A 10655-nucleotide genomic window follows, 5' to 3' on the forward strand; every position below is an offset into this window, starting at 1 on the left:
TTCAATGACTTTCATCGGGTCATGGCCTCCTAAACATCTCATGCAGTTGAATTACTGTTATATCTCTCATGAGGCTTGAAATGGCTCTTTTGCATTATTTAGGCATTATTGTGGAGTCCCCTAGGGCTCAATCCCTGCATATCCCATTCAGTTTATGCTCCCACTAGGCCAAATAATAACAGCAATGTGAATATGCTTATTGGAAATAAACCCAATTGACCTCTTAGATCATTAATGGTAGACTTTTGACTATCAACATATTAAATCTTCTTTGCAGCTTATTTTGGCCAAGAACTGGCCACTTAGTCAGGATAAGGTTGTTTCTGACAGATATGCAAACCCAGAAATCACAAATATATATATATTTTTTTTATATTTTAATTTTGATATTTATTTTATGTAAAATCATTGACATCACAGTAGGCTGGCATGGAATTAATGGCACATAAGACTCATTTGCCATTTTCTCTACAAATAGCTTTGTTATTGAAAAGCAACTTGATTTTGAATGTATGTAGGCCAGCAATAGCCTAGAAATCTGGACGCACCCTATAGCGGCAGCAAATTTTATTTTGCAGCCAGGGTGGTCTAGCAACTCTCCGTTGGCTTTCGAGCTGGAAAAAACAAAATCTAGTCAGGCCAATCACATCGTGTATAGAGTCGGCGGCCGGGCTTAACATAATGACGACAGAGTTGCGACTGTTCCCTGCTACTTGAAAATAAAGAATGGCTGCTGCTGTTGGCGAACAGCAGGCTTTCGAATTGGCTTTGGCCGCGACTCTGGAGGACTTGGAGTTAAGCTTTTCTTTGAGAAAAGAACAAAGAACGGCACTTAAGTCATTCTTAAAAAAGGAAGATGTGTGTGTAGTTTTGCCGACCAGATACGGCAAAAGTTTAATCTATCATCTAGCTCCGCTGTGCCAATGGTGAGTTCCCAGACCCAACATCTTGATGTGGGTCTGGCTTGCCAGGCTAGGCCAGCAATTCACTTCTGGGAATGTGTAAGGGAAGTCTTGTTTGAAACATTACAAAATGTGAACAAAAAATAACATGATGACATTTATAATTATACACTACCATTTAAAAAAATCTGTTTTTGAAAGAAGTTATGCTCACCAAGGCACATTTATTTGATCAAAAATATTTATCAAAAACGGGACAAAAGCATGCACATCACTGGCAAAAATGCTCAAGTTGTGTGCTCGAAAAAACAAAAAACAAAACAAAACAAAAAAACTGAAAAAAAGTCGGCACACCAAAGTACAGCATTTATTTGAAATGGAAATTTATAGGCTAAATTTATTTACAGTCACTTTTCATGGTTAAATTTCTTGTTTAGTTAAATTTAATCTGCCACTTCAGTGTGAATATCAGTAGTGAAGAAATTCTAAAAAACTATAGGTCTGTTCTAATCAGCTCATATATCTCAATATATAATTTATCAGAGTAATTCAGATTTTCAAAGCATGACATTTTTTACATGTTGTAGTCTTGTGCTTGCATTTACTGGAAAAATAACCCATGTCTGTGAAATGATAGTATGCTGTCTGTCTTGTACTGACACCCTGTGTAGCCTTGTTGGTCATCATATGACAGGAAATGAGAGCAGAAAAAAAGACTGGATAGAGATGGATCCTGACAGACATGACACTGACAGGAGGCACTAGACTGCTCTATCAGGTCCAACAAATGATGGAACAGACACATCGGGAACTTTAAAAGTGATGTTGTCATCCATTAAAGCAACTAAATTGTTTACAAGTTACCTCAGAAACGTGCAACTATTCCAGTGGCTGAGTTTGAAGAAACTGTTCAGTCTTAAACAGCAGTTATAGCTACATTAGTTTATGAGGTCATTACTGCAGATGTCTCATGTCCTGTCCAGTCTTCTGCAGATGGTGTTCATCTTGAGCATCTCCACTATGGCGTGTTCACATTTGGCCCCTGCTTCATAACCACAACCAGTATCCTCTGCCATTATCGACAGACAGCAGGATGTCTTAATCTCCTGCTATGCAGTGAGTGCTGTCTCTGGCAGTGATGAAGACCAGGCGGCCGCCCCTGGCAGCCCATCATAGCCCTGTTTCGGGCCTGGCTGTGTGTAAACCTCACACCCCTGGGCAGCGCTGAACTTCTGACCCACGCTTGTCCTGGAGAGGTCTGTCAGTGCTGCTTTAATCCTTTAATCCCTTCACAAAGAATCATTCAAAACAAAAAGTACCCAAAACTACAACATACATTTATCAATCCTTAAAGTAACAAATCTATCTATCTATCTATCTATCTATCTATCTATCTATCTATCTATCTATCTATCTATCTATCTATCTATCTATCGAAAAGACTAGCAATAGCAAGCTAGCTTTAAAAGCATAAGATCCCCCCCTCCCTTCAGAGCGTCTCCAAAACCATGCCTCCTTCAAAACACAGCAGGGAGCAAACAAAAGTGTGACGAGAGACGGCGTTAAACTACTTCATGTCTCAAAGCACATAACATTACAATAATAATGACTATAAACAACTTAAAGAGCACTGACCTGTATCACCTGACTGCTGCAGATTCATTTCGGCGTTGATAGTGTTTCCATTAAATAGCATAAATTCAAGTTACGAACCGCTCTGAGTATAATGTCACAGGTTTCAATCTCTTCCAAATGACAGTATTTATGGCGTGAATGCAGCATAAACTCATTGTTTTGGCTCAGGAGGAACTGTAGAAGGTGGCTGCTGTGTCGGTTGCGGTGCTCGGTGACTGACGTTTGTCTAACACTACATAGCATGAAATGCGCTGAAATGCGCTGATGACATGTGATTTCTGTCTGAGCAGGGTGCTTGAAGGTATGGGAATACCAACCCGATCTCATGGCAATTCGTACGAAATTTACGAGGTGGCTAATTCGTATGAATTCATATGATCTCACTCGTTAGAATTCGTATGATTCGTATGAATTTGTACGAATGACCTACCCCTGACCCCGCCCCTAAACCTAGCCATCACGTGGGTTTAGACAAATCGTACGAATTTGTACGAGTGAGGTTGTAGGAATTCATATGAATTAGCCACCTTTTAATCACTCGTACGAATTCGTATGAATTGGTCGTGAGATAACGTTGGAATGTATATACGTTGACAGGCAGGTAAGACATCATATATAATCAATTATTGAATGAACATTTTATGGTTTCTACACCTTCCACAGATGATATATAGTAAATTAATTTAGACCACTTAACTTAGTGATTGCTATCAGGATGTGAAGGGACTTTCAACCAGCATAACAAAAAATGTTTCTGGAACAAATCACCTACCCTGCCTTTAAATGTATGTATCCATACTATATACAGTTTATAAAAATGTAATGTAAACTATACATTGTACAGTATGTAACATTTTTGGAAGAAAAAATTATGAATTACCATGTAACTTTCAGTTTAAATCTATATAATTTTAACATAAATTAATGTAATTTTTACCTTTATGATTTTGTAAGTGAAAATATGTACCAAAATTTTTGTGATGAATAACATAATTCATTTAAATTGATTTGTTTTATCTTAATGTAGTCTTCACTTATGCACATTGTTACTGTTTATCACATTTTCTTTCTTTCTTTCTTTCTTGCATTAAATATGGTCTTAGTTTTTGATACTGAAAATTAGCTGCAATTACATGGGCGAATGTGGCAGAAGTGAGTGAACTTTCTTTAACTGCAGTTTACTGCCATCTGTTCATGTGTCTGTCACCAGCTGACTGCATGTTGTGGCCACTGAGCTGAGAGAGATATGAGAGGGGAGCAGCACTAGTGCAAGTCATCAGCTACAACCCCCCCCCCCCACCCCCACCCACACACACACACACACACACACACACACACACACACACTGAAGAAAAACCATTTCAATTTCAATGCTAACTAATTCAAATTCAATGCTAACTAAAATAACTTGTGTTGCTTTTGTTTTGTTGTGTTGGCTCTGTTCTCACAGGAGGAGCAAAAGAATGTAAGCTCATATGAAACGGCATAATATAGTTCCTGCATAATATGTGTTTATATCCGTTTGTGTCAACATTGAGAAAATAGCTATTTTCATTTTCAATTGAAATTTGCCATGTGTATAGTGGAGAAAAGGAGTGTTTTTCTTTCTTGCTTACCAATGTCATATTTATTTAGTCTTCTTTCTGAGGCTGGGAGGCAGAAAAAGAGATTATGGTTGTTCCTCCGAGGATCGCTCCTCCTGCCAAACTTCCTTTCGTTGCTTTTGCTCCACTGCCATAACAAGCCACTGATTGGACTGTCAGAGATATTTTCATGCATCTTAATTTGCAAATTAGAGCATCTTCATTTGACGCCTACAGCCATCAGCAAACAGATGTAGGGTAATCTTTTAATCAACAATACGTACATATTTTGTTGTGTCCTTACAAATTCTGAGCGAACATATTGAGAATGAGATATCCATGTTTGTGAATATATCAGCATTTTTAAACCAAACAGAATGTTTATTGAGCTGTCACTGCCATATTTTGTAAACTGATCAAAAGACATGCAACTCAAGAACAACAAATTTTTGAAAATTCTCAAAACATTATAGACTTTGTGACTATTGATCGATGCTCGTAATGTTTTTGAATAGTGTGTGCAGCTTCATGCTCATTTAAGCATGAAAAATGAATCTCTATGTATCGTGCTTGTTGAGAGTGTTGGGAATAAAGCTATGCTTTTCTCAAGATATCTTAGTTACAATGGATTTCTTTACTAATATTTAATCATGTTTGTGTATAAAGACAAAAACTGAATTAAAGGTAAACAAGACTTTCTTAATTCATGCACACAAACTTTGCAATATGCAGCTGTACATGCCATATCCAATTAATAAAATATGCTGTGTACTCCCAACAGCCTAAAGGGTATGAAACTTTGCTAAAGAGAATTTCATTTAGCCAGAAGCTCGTTTGCTGTTATTCTATCCATTATTATACTAATTTGCAATTATGACTCACTGAAAAATGTGCATACTTATTTAAATGGAAAGAGCTTTCTACTCACTCCTTCAGGCTGCTAAACCTATTCTTGTTTTAATCACAGTGTATACATCAAAGTTGAAGTCACACATCTAAAGCGAGACATTATTTAAATTTATTAGTGTGTCCTCACAAAGAACAGTGTTCAAAAGAAGTGTTTGATGTCCAAATTGAATATAAATTCCATTCTCTATAGATAATTGCTGGGGAAGATGAAGAAAGTAATTTCAAGTTAGCATTGAAAGTGATTCATCATTAAAATCCAGTGAATGGAGACTAAGGATAACAGACAAACTCACTGACTTATAGGGCACAAAAAGTTGACTAAGGGCATAAAGTGTCACAGCTTAGCACAGATTCATGTAGTTCCTCTGGCTCACAAAACTAAGACGTTAAAGAGCTGATAAATGTGAGCTCAGGGGACATAGTTGATTAAAATCTCCCCTATTTCAATAGTAATCTCTTTCAAGCTCTTTCATGACTTTGTCCTGACCAAGGCGTTCTGTCCTGACCCAATGAAGCTGATATAATCACAGCAACGGGTCCTATCCTTAACTGCTGAAAAAAAAAAAGATGAATAAATTATGTATATAAAGGAATTAACTGTCCATGTTACCAAAAAATAAATAAATAATATATCTATATATATATATATATATATATATATATATATATATATATATATATATATATATATATATATAATAATATACACACACACACTAGTAAATAATCTATATATTTAAAGCTAACTCTTCCATCAGAAACAGAAAAGAAATATTTACTTGACCTCTGGATGAACTCTGGCATGTTACGCAATGTTACAAAGTGTGTTGTTTGTTGATTTGAAATGCATGAGGGATGCTTTGGTGGTGCCAATGGCAATAATCTGTCGCGTTCTCTTTTGCGTGTGTTCAAAGGCTTTCGTCAGATGAGCCATGGGGTACTGTCTGAGACGCTTTTATATCTACTGATTTTTACGCTTTGGAGATGAAAGGTCTTCATTAGAGGAAAAACTAAATGATTAGTATAATTATAGAGACAGTTTCCCAACAGAAAAGGGAAAGCAAAAGAGAATATGTGCTGTTGATGGCGATTATGCAGTCTTAAACTACAGAAAGTCGATGTACGGAGATATAGGTGTGAAATTTGTCTTCCGAAAGAACTCTATGAATAATTAAATTTGCTTATGTTTACAACCCACACATCAAGCTTATCTTGCTTATCTGTACCGTGTGTTTATCTGGAAAAACATTTAATTAAAGCCATATATTGCTTGTAGAAAACCATAATTATCATGCAAAGTGCTGTTTTAACTTACCTCAAAAGTATACTTTAAAAAAGCCCTTGACACAGCAATGCGTATTTGTACCGCAAGCATTACAATCTTCATTTCCTATGTAATAATCTCGGTAGTTTCAAGGCTGGGGTCATAGAGAGTTCTGCCAAAATTCTGTTTCCCGGATTAAAAGCAAAAATACCATGGCTTAAATTAACACACTCCCTTTAAATGCTTCTAAACGGATGCCAGGCTTACCACATCTTCATTTCTGCCTTGAATCATTTTAACATACATCTGACCCAGTTGGGTAGCAGAAAGAAAATAGCATAATCCCCCTCCCCCCTTTATTATCTCAGGAGATAAAGTGTTATGCTCAAGGATCTTTCTGCAGATACATTATATGCTTTCCCCCTCAATAACACCTCTCCGGTGTTTCAATTATGAACATGTCCACTCCTGGTTGTTTAGAAGGGAAATATGATTTCACATTACTGAGTGGACTGGGCATATCCATTGATATCTAGCATTTTCATAAAGAGAACACTGTCACAGAGGCATTCATGGTTTCTGTTCCAACTTTGTGTTTTATGCACTACTCAGACATTCATCCTTAATTAGCACCATTCCTTTTCCGCCTAAAAATGCTGACTGAATGAAAAGATTGACCTACTTGTAGCCTGACTGATTAAATTACCTCAGATTTACATTTTTTACCAAACAAGCACCAGCCATTCAGGTCACGCTCACGAAGATATTCCTCATTAAGCAATACACTCATCTCGTATTTATTACAAATATTATGTCTTATCTATACTCCAACCTAACACAAATAGTTATTGTACAAAAACAGGCATTAATCTCTCTCACTCGCCCCTTTCAGATCTCACGTCATCTCTGAGCCCTCCTATTGCTTTCAGAGAGGCTTCTGAGGAGCGGAAGTGATTAAGAACAGAGCGCCACTCCAACTGCTATTCTCAGTCTTTCTATCAGTAATAACGGAAAAGGCTAACACATAAAGAGTGCTTTCCAGATGGCGGCTATTCTCTGGATATTTAAAGTGGATTTGTGCTATAAATGAATGTTTTTGGCAGGTACACCACTGTATGCTGTAAATTACTAGCAAATAAAATGAAGCATGCCATATTCCAAAAGGCAAACTGACGTAAATGTTTGGAATTGTACATTTTTAATGCAAATTTATTTGATTTAATTTTCTTGTATACATTGCAAGTGGTGTGTGTGTGTGGAAGAAATTTAATGTTCTATTATGTTTGCACTTAATTATATTCATAGAATCTTAGAAATATGATGGTAATTAGATTAATGTGGTGTCGATACATATTCTTATTAATATATGTATGTGTATGTCCTTGTATATGACCGGACAAAAGTTAATGTGACTGAATGTATGACCGAGACAGAGAGTCTCCATTCAAGGGTGTAATATGATTAAATATGATAGACAAATCTAAACAATGTGTTAGCTATGGCTAAGATGTATCTTGATGTAGCCTCGGGAAAACAACCTTGGGGGAGGAACAACTATAAAGAATGAAGGATACCCCCCACTCGTAGTCACACTCTGCAGGCACTTTGTAATGACTATATGACTGCTGACCTCTCCTTGCAAGGGAATAAATAATTGTTAAAAACAATTGATCCACGTTTGTCTCTTATTCAGTGATGTAAAATTGTTTGCCACTACAATTTGGCGTAGTCGGCAGGATATTTAGTCGGTGCTATTAGTACACTTCTTTTAAACAAAAAATAAGAAAGTATAATTTCAGTCAACTTTTTATGTATTTCTCAGAAATATACTTAAAATTACACTTAAGTACTTGACTTATACTGACAGAAAAGTAGTATATGGCCTATACTTATACTTAATTCTAAAAGGCTTGTAGTTGTTTACTCTTTTCAATGAGTAGTCTATTCACATATATTTCAAATAGTTTAACATACTTTTTCATAAACTTGCATGTTTTGGCATCCAATATGGCATACAGATTTGTTTGAAAATATTGATTTTATATTGCTCCTGATTCTGAGTACTAGGGGTGTAACGGTTCATAAAATTCACGGTTCGGTTCGATATGACACAGTGTTGTCACGGTTCGGTACGTTTGCGATACAGCAAAAAGAAAAAAATGCCAGAGAAATTTCCTTTCATTTCCTTAAGTTGCTAGTATAATGCTAAATCAGATATGTGTACTATAACAAATTTCAATAGTAGACTACATTGGGTTTAATGAGATCTATTACTATACTGTTTGTGTCAGAGGTTCTGGGTTCTAATCCGCATTCCGCACTCGTATAATTTTTTTTCTAATCAAAACCGTATATGTTCACCGGTGGTTGTATATCAAGCAGGGACACGTTTTTGTGCAGTTTGTTTTGTGATTTAACCGGAACGAATAAAGAGTCTCCGCAACGGCGTTAAGCGATAGATTGAAGCACCGTGTGAAGAAACCGTGTGAAGACTGTGTGCAAGATACAAAAGAGAACACTGTATCCACGCCACTGATAGCAGCGGCAACAAGCGATCAGCAACTTGATTTAAAAAACACACATTTCAGCGGTAGATCACCTCTTGTTTAACAAACGAACAAAATTAATGCTCTGCTAGTTAACTGGAGATGTTTTATTTATTTGTATTGGGTACATCCGTGCCACGAGATGTTTCAAAAAGAGGTGGGGACAATATCGACCCTGGCAAAAAGTGATGGGGACATGTCCCACCCACAAATTACGCCTATGATTTGAGGGCAGCATTTTTATTCATAATGTCGAAATAATAATTCAAAAGCAAAACGATAAAAAATAATAATGAATATTTGGGAGTGGAAATGGCAGCCACCTACTGGTTACAATGGTAATTTAATGTTTTTATTTTTAAATAAGTGTGAGTCCTACATCTTGAAACTTTTAGTTTTATAAATGGGGGTAATCTTTGAAGGATGAACAAATAATGTTTTGGTCATCACATTAAAAATAACATTTAAATGATACTATTTGAGATTTGAAGTGCTGGAAAAAGATGTGCGATGTACTTGAAAGCATTTTACTATTCCTGCCATGTTTACAGTTAGTTACTCTTCATGGTTACAGTTAGTGTTACTACATTAAATCCATGAATGTTGCTGATTTGTGGACTTAAAGCCTATAACTAGTTCATTCATGGCACAATGTTTCTCCTGGTTTCCACGTCAGCACTGTCTGATGTAATAGAGATCTACGGTTAATAACAGAGAAATCTGAATGAATCTCACTAGATCTCGCAGCGATGTTATTACTTCTGTGGCGAATTCCAATGTTTTTTTTTACTGGATTTCTTAGCGCTGTGTAGTAACAGTGTCGCTTGATCAAGATCGGCTCGTGCTGCATTGACACTGGTCCAAACTGATAAACGTGTGAAGCATTACGTTATCAATATACATTTCATTACGTTTGCCATTTGATGTTGGGAATTCTGGTCGTACTGGCAGAAAAAATGTACCAAACGGTTCAATACGAATACATGTATCGTTACACCCCTACTGAGTACATGATTTTTTTTTTTTTTTTTTTTTTTAGTCCTCTGGTAGAGTGTACATAGGAATTTACTTCAAATCTACTTAACTCTTTCTCCACCACTGATGGAATTTTTCCATCATTTATGACACAATTCGATTCCCCACCATTAACAGAAATTTACGGCAATACATGTTTTCTCTGTTATACGGTAGCGGGCGTTATTACATATCTTACAAAAGAGTACAGAATCTCCAGTTTAAAACACAGCAAAAGAAGAAGCAGAAACAAGTGATATGAGCATCGCTTACTGAAACTACCTTGTGAAACAACACAGTGCTGGTTCTTTTTAGTGAATCAAAAACATACAGCACAAACCAGTGCGCTTCAATCCTCGAACCATAAGAATAATTCTCATGAGTCGGTTCTTTACTTTTGCAAATGAAAAACAGTTTTACTCTAAAGCCATGTTTCAACAGTCTCCGATATTTACATTTGATTGTTGAACATATGATTGTTGAATTTCGCCCCTAGTGGCAGTCTCTCAGAGCTTTACATTGGCCGTGAATTAGTTAGCCTCTGTATATCCACCATGGTCAAATCAATGAGTAGTTAATATATGAAAATATTCACACAAAACAAATGATTGCCAAAATATCTAAAAGAAAAAACACAGTTAGTAATTTTCAACATTATTCTGGACATAATTATTCACAACATCCCATTATACATACACACACACATATATACATATGTATTGCTTGACGAATATAGTGAAAAGGCGGCTTAACTGTGAGACTTATAAGTGCAGTTATTGACTGTTTTGTTATATGGCATGTA

Source organism: Abramis brama (assembly GCF_963993115.1).
Source record: "Abramis brama genome assembly, chromosome: 18".
In the NCBI taxonomy this organism is placed as follows: Eukaryota; Metazoa; Chordata; class Actinopteri; order Cypriniformes; family Leuciscidae; genus Abramis; species Abramis brama.